The sequence below is a fragment of the Mastomys coucha genome, unplaced genomic scaffold, assembly GCF_008632895.1.
Source record: "Mastomys coucha isolate ucsf_1 unplaced genomic scaffold, UCSF_Mcou_1 pScaffold2, whole genome shotgun sequence".
NCBI lineage: Eukaryota > Metazoa > Chordata > Mammalia > Rodentia > Muridae > Mastomys > Mastomys coucha.
The window spans coordinates 19131895-19152327 of record NW_022196902.1 but is presented as its reverse complement, the minus strand read 5'-3'; the positions used below and the strand labels follow the sequence as shown (position 1 = coordinate 19152327).

Below are 20433 nucleotides of genomic sequence, written 5' to 3'. Positions count from 1 at the left end.
GGGACTGGCTGCAGAGCTTGTGCCCAAAGTCTGCTCAGAACACTAACCCAGACAGACCAGAAGGAACCCGAGTCACTGGGCTGACGGAGTTCTTGTATGCCTGGTCAAGCTGGTCCCAGTTACTCCCAGTGTTGGGACAGATGTTTGTTCCTGCTTACCTCTGGTCCTGGGTGTGTCAGAGCGCCTGTGAGTGGAGCTTCCTCTGGGTGTTGTGGGACTGGCTGTGGAGCATCCCTGCTGTTTACTTTTAATACTGCTCACAACTAGTGAGATGACTCAGCAAGTGTACCTCATAGCCTGAGTTTAATCCCCAGGACACACATAGTGGAAGGAGAGAAACAATTCCTGAAGCTTATCCTAAGACTTATGCCATGTACTGCCCATAGGCACACAGATACATGAACACATGATCAATGAAATGTAAATTTTAAAAGAATACAGGTGACATTTTACCACTTTCCCCTGTGACCATGCAGAATCATGTTTCTATATGAAGAATTGCTAAGGAATATTGCCTGCCTTGGAAGTTTGCTCTCAGTTAACAAATTCCTTACATCTGAAACTTCACCACATACATGTACGTGTGGCTACTGCTGTTTTATTTTAAATAATTTTTGCTGTGATTTCTTTTATGCTTACAAATAAATGTTCAAATGACGTTAGTTGCTAAAAGTGGAATCGGAAGACAGTGTTTGTTGAGTGTTGAGCAATGTCCTCTGGAAAGGTTCCATGGACTGAGAACCAGCTGTAAAGACAGTGTGAGGTTCAAGGCTTTTGATCTGGCTCCTGCAATTACACTTCAATTATCATAGTACTTCCATGTTCAGACTTAGGATTTGTGTCAAAAGAAGAAGCCAGACTGACCCTCTGTGCAGCCACATATTCTACTACTTGTTTCTGACACTCTTGTAAGGAACACATTAATTTGGGGGTAAATCCTAAGCATTATAAATCAGGATAAAGTCAAACTTACTAATTCTTATCTGAACCTGGAAGGTATTTATTAACTCTTGAAAGTTACATAAGCAAGTGCAGGCTACTGACTCTTCAGATAATTACCAAGCCAGTTTTTCTCCTTGACAAAAGCAACTCTAATTTCTACATTAATTTAAATTAATAACAAAAATTTCAGATGACTGACTTAAAAGGCTTCTACCTTCTAATATTTAATCCAGAAAAAAAAACCCAAAAGACGTGCTTCTAAGGATCATATTCGCAAATGAGCCAAACCTCTACTGTTTCCTTGGCTGTAATTCAGGATGATGAAGGAAACAAATGTGTAAGAAACTTAGTCATGTTAATTTCCTGAAACCTCTTATACTGCTCCAACTGGCAGAAAACTTCGGGGGTATGGGGGAGACCCCCAGACTATCCATGTAGATTTATATCATTATAATATTTTGGTCATTAATTATTCTGTAGTCATTTTCCCACTGACTATCTTTCTGAGCTTTTAAGTTTATTCTCTGCCATTTTTGTCTCTCTAATTTTTTCTTTTAAGACTGAGCACAGGGTTTCCAATCAAGAAGTTAGAGAAAGAACTGAAGGAGCTGAAGGAGTTTGCAACCCCACAGGAAGATCAACAATATTGATGAACCAGACACCCCCCCCCCCCGAGTTCTCAGGGACTAAACCAACAACCATGGAGGGGCATGGTTCCAGCTGCATATGTAGCAGAGGGTGGCCTTGTTGAGCATCAATGGGAGGAGAGGCCCTTGGTCCTGTGAAGGCTTGATAGATGCCCCAGTGTAAGGGAATGTCAGGGTAGGGAGGGGAGGTGGGAGTGGGTGGGTGGGTGAGGGAACACCCTCATGGAAGCAGGGGGAGGGGAGATGCTATAGGAGGATTCTGGGAGGGGGGACCGGGAAAAGGGATAACATTTGAAATGTAAATAAAGAAAATATCCAATAAAAGAATAAAATAAAAGAATTTCATACACACATTTCATTTGTCTTCATCAAATATATCCACCATTTAATCCCTTCCAATTCTTCCCGTATCTCCACCACCTCCAATTTTTCCAAACTTCTTTTGCTACTTTTTAAAAAATCTGCTGAGTCCACTGAGTGTTACTTCTATGTACATGGGTATCCTCTCAGGGGCCACATGCCTGAAGAAAACCTCCTCTCTCTCCAGCAATAGCCATCAAGCCATCAGTTAAGAACAGTTCCTGTAGGAGATGCATACGCCCCTCCTCTATCTGTGCTGGGATATTGACTGGCTTGATGCTATGGGGTTTTATATATTCAAGCACAGCTGCTGTGAGTTCAAGTATACAATGGTATCGTCATGTTCCATAAATGTTGACAAAGTTCACTACATCTGACTCTTACAATCTTTCTGCCCACTTCCTTCTACCACCATGATTCCTGAGTCTTGATCTCTGGGAATGCGATACAGTTAGCCCATTTAGAACTAAGCCCTCCATAGCCTCTCACATTCTGCACGTTCACTGCTTGCATGTGTCTCTATTAGTCACTCACTATTGTAATAAGAAGCTTCTCTGGTGAGGATTGAGAGGTTCACTAACCAATGGCCATAAAGATAGAGATGCAGGGGAGAGAGTTCATTAGCATTCCAGCTTAGCAGAGTAATGGGATTCGATTCTCTCCTGGCTCTGCTCAGTACTAGGCGTGAGTTCTACCTTGTAGAGCAGGTCTGAAATCCAATCAGAGAGTGATTAGTTTCTCAGACAGCATTTGTGCCATTACCTTACCAGAGAGTCTGTCTTGCCAGGGAAATCACTGCTATAGTTTATACCTTGCACAGGTTGGTAAGATCATTTTTCTGCCCAGTAGCAAACATGGTACCTTCCAATGCTATGAAAGCCAGCCAGTAGGGATGAAGCTTCCATATGAGACCCAGCTTGATTTCTCCATGTCCTATGACACAAGTATGTGGTGTCTTCAGCAATAGGAACTTCTCTGGAGGTTAACTGAGAAAAATGGCATACACTATAATATCTAGGGGTCATCTAAGGGACCCCACTGACCAACAACTTAGAAGTAGGTAATCCATGTCTAGTGCTGAAATTTTTATTTGGTTGCATATGGGATCTGAGTGAGGCATTATCTTCCTGTAACTCTGCTTCAACACTATGTATATGTATGTGTGCGTATGTGTGTATGCATGTGTGTATGTGTATATATATTTAGGTTATGTCTATAGCCGTGTATATATATATGTATGTATATGTATGTTTATGTTATATGTGTGTATTTATGTGTATGTATATGTGTATATATATGTGTGTATATGTGTGTATGTGAATGTGTATATGTATGTATGTATGTATGTATGTGTATGCATGTGTGTATGTGTGTATATGTGTGTGTATGTATGTATATATTTTAAGTAGCATCTACAGTAGATAGTATCCTTGTGACATTTTCAAAGGCATTTAGTGTTGGTTTTCCTTCCCCATAGTCCCTTCTCTACCTTGTCCTCCCAACCTTTCCCATTTAACCCTTCCTGTTCCTTTATTCCCCTCCCCCTTCATACCCCAGAGTTCTAGCTCACTTGCCCATTTAATCCTTCCTGTTCCTTTATTCCCCTCCCCCTTCATACCCCAGAGTTCTAGCTCACTTGCTTGAAGACCTTGCCCCAGTTGTTCTTACTTCTGCCTTCTATTGGTACTCAAATTTAAAAATGCATATCAAAAAACTCAAATATAACCTCCACATATGAGAAAGAGTGTTCAGTGCTGTCTTCCTGGGTCTTGGTTATCTTGTTCACAAAGGACATTTCCATCCCCACCCACTAACTTGCTTTCTTAACCTATCCGGCTTCTTTAAAAATTAACTGAGAACCAGAGGGGCCTTAAGAATGGCATTAGAGTAAAAATAAAAATTAAAAAAAATTAAAAAAACGAGGGTTTTCAGCTTTACTACTAACGAAGTTAATCAACCAAATAACTTAGGATCGCTTTTTCTCTCTGTACTTATCACTTGTCATATTATACATATATATTTACTACATAGATATCCATATTGATATTTCCTTCTGTTTTTGTTTTTGAGCCTTAGCTTTTAATGGGTGAGCCTTCTCTCCAGGCCTGCATCTATACACAGAAGTCTTGCATTTGTATGGCATAACAAGTTTGCACATAAAGGCTTATCCAGTTATCCAGATTACAGGCATGCACTATCATGCCCAGTTGTAAGCAACATATTAGTAAGAACCACGTGGCACTGGTAAAATATGGATGTGATCTCTCTGAGCATGTAGGATAGTTAAGACCCCTGACAGCAGGCTCAGAATTCAGATTTAAGTTCTGGCTGCATACCACTTCTTAACCACACACTTTGGAGAATTGTTGGACTTCCTATGAGACAGGTCTCTCGTCTGTGGAAATGAACAATGATAGTAGGAGCTCTGAGAACTCCTATGAGGATCTAATAATATGGTCCTGACTTGACATATGATAAATACTGAGTAGGAGCCATCCATAGTTCATATTCATTATGGTGGAGTGGAAACTCATGACAGGACCCTCTTTACTTCAGTAGTCTGGAAACCACTGGATCCAGGTCTGTGCAGCATCTGTTTGAAAATCTTCTGCTCTAGCTCACGGCCTTGACTAGTAGGAAAGGTTTATTTTATGTAATATTGTAAAAACCTACCACATTTTGCATTTTTAAGTTCACATATGTATATATATTTGTACATATTATATACACACATATATATATATATATACTTATTATATACACACATATAAACTTAGGGCTGGGGAACAAGATTGTAATATCAGTTACTTTGGAAGCTGAGGCAGGGGAATCACGCAGTCAAGGTCTGTCTGTGCTACATAGTAAGTTCAAGGACAGTCTAAGTAGTTTAATCAGATTCTGACAAATAAATAAACAAATAAGTAAATAAAATTCAAGTATGGGAGTGCATGCTGGTGTAATCCCAGCGTTCGGAACACAAAGGTAGAAGCATCTCTGAGTTCAAGGTCACCAGCCTGGACTACATAGAAAAAGCTTGTCTCAAAGTGCCTCCCATAACTCACAACTAAGATTATGGAGCTGGACATGGTGGTAAACTCCTAGTACTTGGGAGACTGAGGCAAGTGGACCTTGAGTTCAAAGCAAGACCTTGTCTCAAAATTAAATACAATAAATAGCATCAGGATAAATAATATGTATTTCAATGGTAGGTCAATGGCCCACCATATATAGGATCCTGGGTTCAAGCACCAATAATACAGCACACAAAATAAAAGTCTTACATTTTGTCTTTATTTTTATTGTCTCCAATATGCTTTCAAAACCATTGTATTGCATACAATAATAATATGAACATATTCAATTAGCTTCTGAAATCTACCTCTAGTTTCATGAAAGCCTGAAATGTGTGCCTTACTTTAAAATGATTCTTTTTAGTCACTTATCTATTTATTAGTAAAACTCTAGACTTCACAATCTACTCCAGTCTTAAAAACTTGGCACTGTGCAGCTCCAGCTTGGTCCACCTCCAAGAGTAGCTAGTTATCGGAGAGTCAGAATATCCTCAGCACAGTATAAGTGACCTCCAGCTCTCCCAAAGGACAACAGGCTTTAATATAAAAAGAATTCTTATAATGCAAAAGACTCTTATTAGTACCTAACATGTAATAGTCACCTGAAACTACTTCAATTCCTATGTAAAAAGAAGTCACACTAATATGTTATCAAGATTAAGCGCAGATATAGACTGGCACAGGTTGCAGTATTCCATAGTAGAACAGTGCACAGAGAGGAGAGGATGCAGGCAGAGGAAAGCACAATTGTGAGGACATAGAGACCAGTTCTGGGGGGCTGGGCATTGGGCTTGGTGGGTAAGAGCACTTCCTCTATACACATGATGACCCATACTGAATCCCAAGCAGCCACCTTAGAAAGCTGCCCATGCGAACATATCCAGGATCAGAGGTGAGGAGGACAAAACATCTGTCCCAACACTGGGAGAAACTGGGACCAGCGGGACCAGGCACACAGGAACTCCGTCAGCCCAGTGACTCAGGTTTCTTCTGGTCTGTCTGGGCTGGTGCCCTGAGCAGACCTTAGGTGCAAGCTCCACAGCCAGTCCCACCACAACACCCAGAGGAAGCTCCATTCCCAGGTCCTCTAACAGGCCCAGAGTCACAGGATCACAGAGACAGCTTGACTTTGAGGAGTTTTGACACAACCAGGATCACAGGAAGGACAGGCTCCAGTCAGATTTAGCAAGGGCAGGTAGCACTAGAGATAACCAAATGGCAGGAGGCAAGCATAAGAATATAAGCAACACAAACCAAGATTACTTGGCATCATCAGAACCCAATTCTCCCACCATAGCTAGTCCTGAACACACTATTACACTGGAAAAGCAAGATTCAGATCTAAAATTACTTCTAATGGTGATGATACAGAACTTTAAGAAAGACATAAATAGCACCCTCAAAGAAATACAAGAGAACACAGGTAAACAGCTAGAAGCCCTTCAAGAGGAAACACAAAAATCCCTTAAAGAACTACAGGAAAACACAATCAAACAGGTGAAGGAAATGAGCAAAACCATCCAGAATCTAAAATTGGAAGTAGAAACAATAAAGAAATCAGAAAGAGAGACAACCCTGCTGATAGAAAATCTAGGAAAGAGATCAGGAGTCCTAGATGCAAGCATCACCAACAAAATACAAGAGATAGAAGGAGAATCTCGGGGGCAGAAGACACCTTAGAAAACATTGACACAACAGTCAAAGAAAATGCAAAAAGTAAGAAGCTCCTAACCCAGAACATCCAGGAAATCCAGGACGCACTGAGAAGACCAAACCTAAGGACAATAGGTATAGAAGAGATTCCCAAGGTAATGGGCCAGTAAATATCTTCAACAAAATTATAGAAGAAAAATTCCCTAACCTAAAGAAAGAGATGTCAATGAACATACAAGAAGCCTACAGAACTCCAAATAGACTGGACCAGAAAAGAAATTCCTTCCATCACATAATAATCAAAACACCAAATGCATGAAACAAAGAAAGAATTTTAAAAGCAGTAAGGGAAAAAGGTCAAGTAACATATAAAGGCAGGCTTATCAATATTACACCAGACTTCTCACCAGAGACTATGAAAACTAGAAGATCCTGGGCAGATGTCATACAGACATACAGACATACATACAGACATACAGATGACATACAGACATACAGAGAAACAAATGCCAGTCTAGGCTACTATACCCAGCAAAACTCTCAATTACCATAGGTAGAGAAAACAAGATATTGCATGACAAAACCAAATTTACACAATATTTTTTCCCAAATCCAGCCCTACAAAAGATAATAGATGAAAAACATCAACACGAGGAGCAAAACTACACCCTAGAAGAAGCAAGAAAGTAATCTTTCAATAAATTCACAGAAGCCTAATTCTACCTCTTACAACAAAAACAACAGGAAGTAACAATTACTTTTTCTTAATATCTTAATATGAAAATTAATATTACCAACATATCCTAATCGATTGAAATCCAAAAACATGAGGAATTAGAAAGTTGTTGATTGTCATCCAATGATCTCTTTAATTTGGTAATTGCAGAAATAGGTCCAATATTATATAATCCATATACACTTTCAGCTTGTTTGTTCATGACAGTCTTGTTCCATACAACATAATGGTCTTGAGATCTTGCTTCTCCTATCTCAGCTTCTCTATTAGTAGTATTGTTTATTTCATGTTTTTACATTATACTATGGTTTTCAGAACAGCTTACATATTTTAAAAGTATTTATATGCCCAAAAGTAATGTAGACAATTAAATTGAGAGGTGGCTTGTAAGAGAACAACAAAATGTGAGACTGAATGCTTTGCTTGACGTTTGTAACTCTTGTACCAAGTTACCACAGTAAGAGCCAAGATCTTAAGCTCTACTAAATACAAAACAAACAAACAAACAAAAATACTTTATATATTTATGTTCATTTAAGAAAATATTAGTAGTGATGTATTATTTTGAAATATACAGTTAATGTTTGGAGTTATTTAAAATTTCTATTGAGAAAAACATTTGTATTTTCAGTATTGTCGTAGACAAGCATGTACATAAGACTGTTAAATTGAAAATCATGTAACTTTTCTCATCATATTGCAATAAAACTTAAAAAAGAAAGAATGGAAGAAAGAAAGAAAGAGAGAAAGGTAGAAAGAAAGAAGGAAAGAAAGAAAGAAAGAAAAAGAAAGGTGCCCATGCAGGGACTAGCAGTGGGTTGGGGACATGGGCAAACCCTAGCAGTGGGTTGGGAACATGGGCAAACCTAGACACTTGTTGACCAGCCACTCTGCAGAAATAGTGAGCTTCAGCTTCAGTATCAGCCCATGTCCCTCTAGCTGATACCTGGCCATGCACATACTGGACATACTGGACATACTAGACAGTGATTTACATGCAGCATACACATACATATATGTACAGAGACAGAAAAAGACAGAGACAGACAGACGGACAGAGGAGAAGGGGGCGCTGTAGATAGTTTTAGACCTTGGAGGTTTAGTTTTCCCAAGCATATATCAAAGAGCTAAAGAAAAAACAAAACAACAACAACAACAACAACAAAAACTTGGGGAAAACAATTGTTTTTGGGCATCACAGCAGATGAGATTTTTTTTCTTTAGGATGTTCTAAGGATGACTTAGTTTATTTAATGTATGTGTGAGAGTGCAGGTGCATAATTGCCATGGTGAGCACATGGAGGTCAGAGGACAATTTTCAAGAGTTGGTTCTGTGCTGCTTCTCTGTGAGATCCATGGATCCAAGTCAGGTCATGAAGCCTAGGGTCTAAGGTCTACACTGCTGAACAATCTCTGTCAGACAGTGATACTAACTTTTGAGATAGCTTACTGAAATGATTGTACTTTACAATTATTATCGTACCCAATCCTAAAGCAAAAGAGGGGGTTATTTTATGCATTTGTGATTTCCCCTTTTAAAAATAATTTCTGAATGAGATCATAAATTTTTAATTTAGTAGAGATGACATGAAGGAAAGCAAGGCAATAACTACACTTTGATATCAAACATTCTGATGAGATAGCACGTCATCAGTGTGAGGTGCTTCCTAAATTTGCAATGTGATTGGAATGTGAAAGCTAATGAAAGGTTCCAGCCCCAGTTTCTGACCGTAAAGCATTTCTGAATGCCATGTACTCACAGAATCTTAACTTTAATGTGTTCTCATAATGCCTGAGATAATTTGACATTATCCTGATTTTGTCCAAAAGTAAATTTAAAAATAAATTTAATTTGACACTCCTATATTGACATCTACAGATAAAAAGAAATATGTATGTGGCACTGGATCAAACCAGTTAGTGAGATATAAATTCTCCAGTGCATTATGTAGTCTGGGTATTGCAAAATAAAAAACAGAAAATATGCTGTCTTGACTATACATACATAAATTGTATGTTTAAGTCAACAACTCAGTAAGAGTAGAAATATGCAGGCATCATTGTGGAGGTTCTGCAAAAGGAAAATGAGCAGATTTCTCTCAAGAATGGTATTGTCTATCCTGCACTATTTATATGAATTCTATTCATGTTCAACCACCCAAAAGCCATGTCCCTGGGCCATGTTGTTTTATTGGCCCACAAAACTTTTTTTCTTAATTTATTTCTTTAATCAGTTTACATCCTCATTGCAGCCCCCCTCCTCTCCTTTCATTCCCACCCTCTCAAACCTCTTTCCCCATTGTCCCATTCCCTTCTTCTCAGAGAAGAGAAAGCCTTCCATGGGCCCCACCCAACCCTGGGTCATCAAGTCACAGCAGGACTAAGTGCATTCTCTCCCACTGAGGCCAGACAAGGCAGCCCAGCTACAGGAAGAGGATTCAAAGGCAGGCAAAAGACTTGCCTCCTAACTCCAATTGTTAGAGGACCCACATGAAGGCAGAACTGTTCATCTGCTACAAACGTGTAGGCAGCCTGAAGTCTAGCCTCTGCGTGCTCTTTATTTGGTTGTTCCATCTCTGTGAGCTTCCATGGGCCCAGGTTAGTTTACTCTGTATGTCCCCTTGTGCCCCACAAAACCTAAACTGAATTTTATTTTATTATTACCTTACTTTTATCTGAGAGAAATTCCAGGGCATGTCCCCATGAACCACTATTTCTAAAAACATTGGCTATTGTGGCTCCTACTGTCTCTGAAACAGGGACAAGATCTTGGTCCCAAAGAAATCTTGGTTTTGCTTGTGTTTTTTACAAAGGACTTTGTTAATCCTCACTGTACACTCTCTTCTTTGACTACTCAAAAGTTCAAAACCAAAGTCATTTTCAAAATGTAACAGACTATGGCTTAGATTCATATTCTTTTCTTCTCTTCTTTTTCATTTTTATAGTTCCAGATTTTCTCTATTTTCTGTATCTTACTTGAAATCCTTACTTGTATTCTACTTTATAGGAAAAGGTCAGGTAGATTAGCTAGATAGATTTGATTGACAGATATAAGGAACATGGGAGGAATAAGAGTTGTTTGAGGTTAATAAACAACATCTATTGGGAATGAATAGGTTATTAAATTTAATATTTCATGCAGGTGAGAAAAATACATTCGTTAATAAAATTTTAATGAAGACAGCAAAAGAAAAGGAAATAAAATTAACTCCCCATAGACCAACAATGAGAGACACCTGCTAACCATATGGTAATAGCATTCTCCCACCATTTTGTTACCATACATAATCCAGACCAGGTAGAGCCTTGGCTTCCTCTATAGCCATCTTTAGGGCCCTCTGTGCTGTTCTCTACACCCAGGGCTCAATCAGGGAAGAAGTTCTCATCTGATAGACCATTCTGGATAATGCTCCATCCCTTCCACTGACCACACATGAAAACTGAGCTGCAGAAAAGCTGAGATCACAACATTAACACACTAGTGTGAGTTGATCAGACTGATGCAGGATGTAGTGTGCCTCACCCCACTGCCAATCAAACCTGTGGTAGAAATACTTCTATGTACGAACTTCAAGTCCCTGAGTAGCTGGAGGCACAGTCTTTTCCTGAAAAACCCTCTGACTCCCATAGCCTTGACTTTCATTTTTTACTTTTTTTGGGTGACATCAGTCTCCTTTTTTTTTTATTAATATGTATCCCAGAATCTAACAAGCTGATTCACTGCAATGTTGAAATCATTGATATGTGCATTGTTACTGACAGTTTATGGAAAACAAATCACTCTACATTTTACCAAGGAGTGAACCACATGTTGGAAGATTACATGTCTGGTGATAGACTTTCACCAATCACCATTAAGACTGAAGGAAGTCCTGAGTGGGGTGGGGGGAACATTTGACAGTACCTACAGTCATGACTCAGGAAATGTTGCCTGGATTGAAATACTTGGAAGACAGTACAATAAGCATTCAAGTTAGTTTCCCAATAATATTGCAAGTCACTATGGTACATGAATCACAGAAGGTCAAATGAGTCACAACAGAATCTCTTTGAATATAAAAGACTATCTTCTTGATTTTCTCCACTCCAGGTTTCTGGTGATGCTGCTGCCTCAGATGAATGTACTTCACTTCTCTTTGTCTCACTGTCAACACCACAAAATGTGGTCAACTCTGAAAAGATAACATGAGAAGCTGTCAATTTAAACACACAGTCCTGTGTCCTTCTTATTGTTCTCATCCCTACCTCCCCATCCTCACATAGGTAGGTGGATTTCAGACTCCACTTGCTCCATTAATGTGTGTGAGCAACTAAGTCATTCTGCTGACCAATACTACAAATGTTCAAATGTTCTTTTGCACTTAATCAAGCATTAATGTTAACTGTGCCCTTCGCTGAGCATTTTTATGGTATTGATGTTGTTAGAACACAATGAGCTGAATTCTACAATTACCTCCTTTAATCAAGAACATAGCTATCTAAGGAAGTACTCCATGTTTGAACAGACTCCAGTTTAAATCTTACCAAAATGCACACAATTTGGAAGTACAGCTACAATTAAGATTCAAAACCTAGCTGCTGTTTTTCATAGTCTTGTGATCTTCAGAGCTCTGTAGAAGCACAGACAAATTGAAGATTACTATTGTCACATCACTTAAAGGTTATAAAACCAACATGATATGAGTCACCAAACTAGAAGTGACTCACCAACATCTCTATTGTGACGAATTTTTGTTGGCAAATCTTCCCTCAATATAGAAGGAACTAATTTATGATGAAGTATTTCATAGAATAAAACCATAACATGATAGTATTGATAAGTGTATATATATTGATGTGTGAATATTTACATAAATACTACAAATGTTAATATGTAACATTTGTTATGTATATATGTATACATAAGTACATATTCAAAATATAGTTAGACTCTCCATATCTACACTGTTAGCAAAGACTGAGTGAAACATTGGAAAAGCATGTGAATCAATTCCTGCCCTTTTCTTTTGTAAGGTGAGCTGCATGCCTTCCATCTACCTTCTTGGTGAATTACCTAATGTGCCCATGCATGTTATTTTGCCTTTCCTTCTGATGTTATTTTCACAGAAATCACAGATATGAATGCTCAGTGTTTGACTTTCCTTGTCCTTGACTTTGACCCAATGCCTTACTATCTATTCAACAACTGTCTCTGAGCTCTTGGTTTGATGACTGTAGGCCAGGCAAAGCAATAGAGGATACTCTGTGAACTGAGACCACATGTCCACTTTCTGGGACCCAGCTTAATGCAATGAGCCTGAAGAGGCAAAGATGAAAGAACTCTGGCATGGTAGGAGATAAAGAAAGAGAAGTCTTTTTCCAAAAGTGGAGTTACAGATCATGGCATTTTAAAGCAGGCCTCAGGGTGGTCAAGAAATAGGTCAAGAACACCAGAAGACCATGGGATTAAAGGATGCAATTTATATGGTTCTAATTCACATTCTTCTGCTAGCTTAGAAAAAGGAACTAGAAAACAACCTGTATGTTCAAGAACAGGCAGACTCTAGAAGCATTTCCCCACCTTGCCATAGACATTTCTGTCAGCTAGTATCAGCAATTGGTTCCCAGTATTGAGTCACATGATCACACCGAAAATAAGGTAAGAATCACCAGGGGTTCTCTAGCCCAGATTGTGTATAGTCCTTGAACTGTGAGTGGTGTATGAGCCCCAGATTGTCAAGCAGGCAGAATGCTACCCTTACCATCTCATTTGTTGGCACTAATATCCTTAGTTTACCTATAAGTATAGTAGAGATAATTCAGAGACCTCCAGATCCCTAGAGCAAGCAGGCTATCTAGACTAGCCTAAGGTGGAAACTCTAGACTCAAGTAAAAGACCATGGCTCAGTATATAATGTAGAAAGTGGTTGGGAACACAATGGAAATCAACTTCTTAACTACAGACATGTAAACACACATATATACATGAACAGAGACCATACACACATATATACACATGTAAAATGTCTATGAATTAAAATATTTTGATATATGTATGTATGAATATATGTATGTATGTATGTATGTATGTGTGTATGTATGTATGTATGAATGTATGTATGGGTGTATGTATGTATGTATGTATGTATGGGTGTATATATGTATGTATGGGTGTATGCATGTATGTATGTATGTGTGTATGCATGTATGTATGTATGTGTGTATGTATGTATGGGTGGATTGATGTATGTATGTATGTGTGTATGTGTGTATGTATGTGTGTATGTATGTGTGTATGAATGTATGTATGTATGTATGTATGGGTGGATTGATGTATATATGTATGTACGTGTGGGTGTATGTATGTATGTATGTGTGGGTGGGTGGATGGATGTTATTGTTGCTGGAGACTGAACATAGAGTCTAACTGATACTAGGCAAATGCTCTACTGATGAGCACCAACCTTAACTCTGGTTTATTTTTTGTGTATGGTGTTTCTGCAGCTGTAATATACTGATGCCTTTCTAAAGAAAACAGGTGGTAAGATAGTAATGTCTGTCTTTTTAGTGGAGCAACACCCACTACAATTTTTGCTTTTGGTAGAATAAACTCTCTAAAGTTGCAATATGATGACCAAGGGGAAGACAGCCACTTCTCTCCTTAGATGTCAATTTTTAACCTTTGTTCTTTAATCCTCTTCTTATCAAGGATTATTTTTTAATCAGTCTGCTACCCTTATGATCAAAATATAATTTAATCACTGTGTATTTAATAGTTGCATTGTCAAAAATTCGACACCCAATGAACTCAGCTATAAATAACTTCAGGTTGTTAACAATTTATCCCAAAACAAAAAGGCCTCCAGCTAAAATAATTATTTCCTGTATTTGGCAGAAATATCTCCTTTACTTAAGAGAGAAGATTATGTTTTTAAGAAATATTTTTTTTGAATTTATTCTTGAATGTGAAACGACCATCATTATTACTCAGACTTCTTTCTTAATCAGAATCAAAACTCATTTTCTTTATCCTAGAATTATGTTTAAGGCACATTATCATTGATCTCTGTATGAGGCCCATTATCATCTAAGCTTACCTCATCAGCTCATGCTTTATTTCATTCTTCACTTGTCCTTGGTTTTCTTTCTTTTTGTATGTGAGTGTTCATACGTGTTTATGTGCGGATTTGCAGCATGAGCCTCTTTGTGCAGGTGTGTGTGTGAAAAACAGAGGTTGATATTGCCTGTATTCCTCAATCACTATTCTCTCTCAATATTAAGCAGCGTCTTTTGTTTGAACCTAGAGCTCAAGATTCTACAGTAGCTTGTTCAAAGGAGTCCTGAGCTCTTGTTTATGTCGTGGGGGTTTATAGGCAGACACTATGGGTGCCATACATGCTGCCTTCTACAATCATTTCCAAATTGTTTTTTTCTTGTTCCAAGCTACTCTTTTTGTTTTTTTTCCTGAGACGGGGTTTCTCTGTATAGGCCTGGCTGTCCTGGAACTCACTCTATAGACCAGGCTGGCCTCGAACTCAGAAATCTGCCTGCTTCTTCCTCCCAAGTGCTGGAATTAAAGGCATGTGTCACAGCTGCTCCCAACTATTAGAATAGCTCCAAGCTATTCTAATACAGTTCAATATATAAGATTTTGGGAAAACATGAATTTGTATGAAAATAGAATGTCATTATTTGTGAGAACTATTCCAATCTTTATGCCCAAAATCTAATGAGAATTTATAGTAATTTTTAAGTAAAATATTAAAAATTAAAACATGACTTCCAGGAAAAACTGAATAACTCTTAATAATCACATAGACCAGTGGTTCTTGCCCTTCATAGTGCTGTGGCCCTTTAATATAGTTCCTCATGTTGTGGTGACCCCCAACCATAAAATTATTTTTGTTTTTAGATCACAACTGTAAATGCGCTAGTGTCATGACTTATAATGTAAATATATGTGTTTTCTGGTATTCTTAATGACCCTGTTGAAAGGGTCATTCAATTCCCAAAGGGGTCATGACCCACTAGTTGAGAACCACTTACCTAAGCCAATATGATGGAATAAAGTAATGAGTTTAGTATCTATGTGTCTGTGGTCTACTTTACAATGAGTGTGGAAAAAAAAACCTCATGTCCAAGGGAGATGTTAAAATTATTTGCTAAAACCTGGAATGTTCATTTTATCATTCTCTGCACTCTCAGTACAACGGGAAATGACTTCTGAATCCTCTCCCTCATTTGTCATTGTCAGGCATTAAATATAAATCAAATTTGCAAGTTTTTTTTTAAAATGTATGCTGGAGCAGAATAATGTCATTGTCAACACTTTTAAACATTCATTTTATGACTTTGGAATCTTAAAAAAAAAAAAAAAGCACATTGCCAAACTAATTAAAATTGCTCATGAATATTAAAGACTAAGCTGAAAACAACTGCCACTAGGTGGCAAACAATCTACACATAGACTTATATAAAAGAGAACATAGTAAATATGTTACATTATGGACATATTAACCTATAGAGTACAAACATCTGGTTAACCCTGTTTCACCTACTAGTAATGACATTCCTCTATAAGTCTAATAGTTTAAACAGTGATAAATGACCTCTTTGAGTACATGAAGTCTTCTTCTTCTTTTTTTTTTTAAATTACAAAATGAGGATAGTTGATATGTGGCTTTAGAATCTAACATTTATCAAAATAAATCTCTGGGCTATGGACATTTGTAATTAAATTCAGATGAGCTATTCAAAGAAAGGCATCCATGTGGTTCAGCAAAGCAATGATGAAGCATGGTTCCTAGAAGAACCTGAACTTCAGAGTCTAGGGTTGCGTGGCTGTCTTTATGGAGTTGGTATGGTTCCTAGGGTTAGATCATGTTGGATGTAGGCGATGGAAGCCCTGTTGGGATTTTTTTCTTTTCTGTTTGATTCAAACATCCAAGGAATGGGAAACTCCTTGTTAGGAGTGGGTACTACAATGTTATACTGAAGTTAGTAGAGTGTGGTTCTATACTGTCAGGCTTGTATAGGGGTGGGAACAATGTCGCACTGAAGTTAGTAAAATGTGGTTCTAAACTGTCAGGCTTGCAGAGCAGCACAATTATTTTCTCACTGTGAAAACATGGTTGGTTATGTTACTGCACCCAAATGACAACTTCATCTTGAAAGAAAATCTCTGTCCTTATCTTCATGCCCTTGGTGTTGGTCACATGTGTGCCTGCCAAGTGGCACATAAGTAAATATGATGAGCACAAAAAGCAATAGTCAGATCCACGGACGGTTGTGTGTTCACACGGCCTCTCATGTTCTTCCTCTCTGTGAAGAGCAAGAGCTCACCAATCCTTCAATGTGAGGTCCAACATAAGAAGATTCCTAGAGGAGAGATGATAAAAGTGATGCACAGCCAACAAAATAAAATCCAAGGATTTTCTAGGGTAAGTCACTGGGACTTCAAGGTCTTTTGTTTTCTGATATTAATATCATCAAATAAGATCTGATGCTAAAGAAGACTCTGCTGATGGAAATTACTGATTTTTCACTATCTAGTGAAGAAAAAAGTATCCATTTTATATGAATAGTATCGTTGAATGAGTTAATTCACAAAGATATGGGATAACAAACAATCTCATAAAAATTAGATACATTGGACAGGCCTCAGAATTGGCAGGGAAGCCTGTGCAGGATACTTTCTACCTCCCTCTTCACCTAGGAGGAGGTTCTGTAGATCCATAGCCCTCTCTGCAACTTCCCCACAAGCAGAGAGCTTGCCTTCCAGGAGTGTTCCAACCCAGGGACTCAGGTGAGATCTCCAGTTTCTCTCTGGTGACCTTCTAAGGTGGGACCAGCCAGGAGGTACAGGGCCTCAGAATCTGGAGGGCAGCCAGTGCAGGATCCTTTCTACCTCCCTCTTCACCTAGGAAGAGGTTCTGCAGATCCACAGCCCTCTCTGCCCCACCCCTGCAAGTGGAGAGCCTATCTCCAGGGTTTGTTCTGACCCCAGGACTCAGGAGGGACAGCTGATCCACAGCTCACTGCACACAGGTCTTACCTGAGAAGAGCTGATCTCAGAAGTGCTGACACAGGCTTACAGACCCTCAGGAGGAACAAGCTCCAGCCAGAGACAGCAAGAACATCTAACACCAGAGATCAACAGATGGTGAAATGCAAATGCAAGAATTTTACCAACAGAAACCAAGACTACTTGACTTCTTCAGAACCTAGGACTCCCACCATAGCAAGTCCTGGATATCCCAAAACAGGAGAAAAGCAAGATTTGAATCTAAAATCATATTTCAAGATGATGATAGAGGAATTTAAGAAAAACATGAATAACTCCCTTAAAGAAATACAGGAGAACACAGGTAAACAGGCTCAAGACCTTAAAGATGAAACACAAAAATCCCTTAAAGAATTACAGGAAAGCACAACCAAATAGGTGAAGGAACTAAACAAAACCATCTAGGACCTAAAAATGGAAGTAGAAACAGTTAAGAAATCACAAAGAGAGAAAACTCTGGAGATAGAAATCTTAGGAAAGAATCAGGAACCATAGATGCAAGCATCACCAACAGAATACAAGAGATTGAAGAGAGAATCTCAGGGGCAGAAGATATCATAGAAAACATTGACACAACAGTTAAAGAAAACTCAAAATACAAAAAGCTCCTAACCCAAAACATCCAAGAAATCCAGGACACAATGAGAAGACCAAACCGAAGGATAATAGGTATAGAAGTGAGTGAAGACCTCCAACTTAAAGGACCAGTAAATATCTTCAACAAAATTCTACAAAAACTTCTCTAACCTGAAGAAAGAGATACTCATGAACATACAAGAAGCCTATAGAACTCCAAATAGACTGGACCAGAAAAGAAATTCCTCCCACCACATAGTAGTCGAAACACCAAATGCACAAAACAAAGAAAGAATATTAAAAGCAGTGAGAGAAAAGGTCAAGTAACATGTAAAGGCAGGCCTATCAGAATTACACCAGACTTCTTGCCAGAGACTATGAAAGCCAGAAGATCATGGGTTGATGACATACAGACCTTAAAAGAACACAAATGCCAGGCCAGGCTACTATACCCAGCAAACCTCTCAATTACCATAGATGGAAAAAACCAAAGTATTCCATGACAAAACTAAATTTACACAATATATTTTGACAAATCCATCCCTTCAAAGGGTAATAAATGAAAACTTCAACACAAGGAGGGAAATTACATTCTTAAAAAAAGCAAAAAAGTAATTTTCCAACAAAATTAAAAGAAGATAGCCATGTGAACAGATTTCCAACTCTAACAACAAAAATAACAGGAAGTAACAATTACTTTTCCTTAATATCTATTAATATCAATGGATTCAATTCCCCAATAAAAAGACATAGACTATCAGACTGAGTACGTAAAAAGGACCCAATATTTTGTTGCATACAGAAAACTCACCTCAGTGACAAAGACAGACACTACCTCAGAATAAAAGGCTGGAAAACAATTCTCCAAGCCAATGGTCCCAAGAAAAAAGCTGGAGTAGCCATTCTAATATCAAATAAAATCGACTTTTACCCTAAAGTGATCAAAAAAGATAAGGAGGGACACTTTATATTCATCAAAGGTATGATCTATCAAGAGGAACTTTCAATTCTGAACCTCTATGCTCCAAATCAAAGGGCATCTACATTCATACAAGAAACTTTACTAAAGCTCAAAGCACACATTATACCGCACACAATAGTAGTGGGAGATTTCAACACCCCACTCTCTGCAATGGACAGATCATGGAAACAGAAACTAAACAGAGACACAGTGAGACTAACAGAAGTTATGAAACAGATGGATTTAACAGATATCTATAGAACTTTTTATCCTAAAACAAAAAGATATACCTTCTTCTCAGCACCTCATGGTACCTTCTCAAAAACTGACCATATAATTGGTCACACATCAGGCCTCAACAGATACAAGAAGATTGAAATAATTCCTTGCATCCTATCAGATCACCATGGACTAAGGCTGCTCCTCAATAACAACATAAACAATAGAAAGCCCACACATACGTGGAAGCTTAACCACACTCTACTCAATGATAACTTGGTCAAGGAAGAAAGAAAGAAAGAAAGAAAGAAAGAAAGAAAGAAAGAAAGAAAGAAAGAAAGAAAGAAAGAAAGAAAGAAAAAAAGAAATTAAAGACCTTCTAGAGGTTAATGAAAATGAAGCCACAACACACCTAAACTTATGGGATATAATGAAAGCAGTCCTAAGAAGAAAGCTCATAGCTTTAAGTGCCTACCAAAAGAAAATGGAGAGTGCATACACCAGCAATTTAACAGCACACCTGAAAGCTCTAGAACAAAAAGTAGCAAATTCACCCAAGAGGAGTCAAAGGCAGGAAACAATCAAACTCAGGGCTGAAATCAACCAGATTGAAACAAAAAGAGCTATACAAAGAATAAACCAAACCAGGAGCTGGTTCTTTGAGAAAATCAACAAAATAGATAAACCCTTAGCCAGACTAACTAGAGGGCACAGAGACAGCATGCTAATTAACAAGATCAGAAATGAAAAGGGAGACATAACAACAGACACCGAGGAAATCCAAAAAATCATGAGAGCCTATTACAAAAGCCTATACTCAACAAAACTGAAAACCTGGATGAAATGGACAATTTTCTAGACAAATACCAGGTACCAAAGTTAAATCAAGATCAGATCATTGATCTAAACAGTCCCATATCTGCTAATGAAATAGAAACAGTCATTAGTAGTCTCCGAACTAAAAATGCCCTGGCCCAGATGGGTTTAGTGCAGAGTTTTATCAGACCTTCAAGAAGACCTAATACCAATACTCCTCAAACTATTCCACAAAATTGAAACAGAAGGTACTCTACCCAATTTGTTCTACAAAGCCACAATTACTCTTATACCTAAAGCACATAAATACCTAACAAAGAAAGAAAACTTCAGACCAATCTACCTTATGAATATTGATGCAAAAATACTCAATAAAATTCTTGCAAACTGAATCAAAGAACACATCAAAA

The 20433-nt window shown here is 38.2% G+C and overlaps 2 long non-coding RNA genes across 3 annotated transcripts in view; one reads left to right on the top strand and one right to left on the bottom strand.

Annotated features, from left to right (window-relative positions):
- The first annotated feature begins 5800 nt into the window (after positions 1-5800).
- LOC116097717 lies at positions 5801-11619 on the top strand. Its single transcript, XR_004121529.1, has 2 exons — positions 5801-5912; positions 11500-11619. It is a non-coding gene; the product is annotated as an uncharacterized LOC116097717 (long non-coding RNA).
- The window catches only part of LOC116097718, a 40118-nt gene continuing 30196 nt past the window's right edge, over positions 10512-20433 (bottom strand). The window contains exon 2 of one of the 2 annotated variants that reach the window (XR_004121530.1): positions 10512-11581. This is a non-coding gene — a long non-coding RNA (uncharacterized LOC116097718). Of the gene's footprint in view, positions 11582-16063; positions 16767-20433 lie in introns of those variants that run through there. The other variant, XR_004121531.1, reaches the window with a different exon arrangement.